The sequence below is a fragment of the Meleagris gallopavo genome, unplaced genomic scaffold, assembly GCF_000146605.3.
Source record: "Meleagris gallopavo isolate NT-WF06-2002-E0010 breed Aviagen turkey brand Nicholas breeding stock unplaced genomic scaffold, Turkey_5.1 ChrUn_random_7180001874174, whole genome shotgun sequence".
Taxonomy (NCBI): domain Eukaryota; kingdom Metazoa; phylum Chordata; class Aves; order Galliformes; family Phasianidae; genus Meleagris; species Meleagris gallopavo.
In genome coordinates, this window is record NW_011138811.1 from 1 (window position 1) to 777 (window position 777).

Sequence of the window (777 nt, forward strand, 5' to 3'; positions counted from 1 at the left end):
AAAGCCAGCAATGCCTGAGAGATGCTGGGCCGCTGCTGGGCCGGGGAAGGGATTGGGGGGGGGGGTTTTGGAGAGGGGAGGGGGGGGGCACAGCGATGGCTTCTGCTCTTGTTGTTGTTTCTAACTATTCATGCGTGGTGACAGGTTGGGAGATGTGTGGAAAGCCATCCCGAAGGTAACGTGTGTTTTCATTGCCCCTCTTTCTTTCTTTCTGCGTCTCTGTCTGCCTTCTCTTCCCCCTTTCCCAAAGCTTTCTCTGCATCACGGAGCCCGGCTCTGCTGGCTTTCCTTTCCCCCTCACTGTTCTGTGTGTCGAAGTGATGCAGCTGAGCTCTTTTGCTCTCCTGCCATAGCAAAAGGAGCGCGGATGGGGCGTGGGGATGCAAACACATCCCCTTGCAACTTAACCTTGGGAAAGGAGAACCGGTGCAAATCCTAACGGCACATCCACCATTGTCTGAGCTGCTGTTCCTGCCAGTAAGACTTTAATTCCTTTCTTACCCCCCACCCCGCTTCCCCCCCAGACCAAAAAAAAAAAAGGGGGGAAATTGAAGCTGATCTGGAAGGTCTCTTTGCTTCTCCAGCAGAAAGCAAATCAGCCAGCTGGTAACGCTTTCCTATCACTGTAATTGAGTCCCGCAGAACCGCTGACGCGCTAAACAAGGGATCTGTACAGCCTTTTATTTTTCGCAACAAGAAAAGCAAATGCCAGCTCAATACGGAACTCAAAGCCCGTGGCATTGGAATAAATGAGATATAGAACTGAATGGGGGAAAA

General features: G+C 51.7%; 1 long non-coding RNA gene across 2 annotated transcripts; it reads left to right on the forward strand.

The window, feature by feature from the left end:
- Positions 1-32: 32 nt before the first annotated feature.
- On the forward strand, positions 33-777 carry LOC104916179. 2 transcript variants are annotated; one of them, XR_796549.3, is made up of 3 exons: positions 33-175; positions 354-477; positions 585-777. It is a non-coding gene; the product is annotated as an uncharacterized LOC104916179 (long non-coding RNA). The 2 variants fall into 2 exon arrangements; XR_002110502.2 differs by having other exon boundaries at positions 354-777.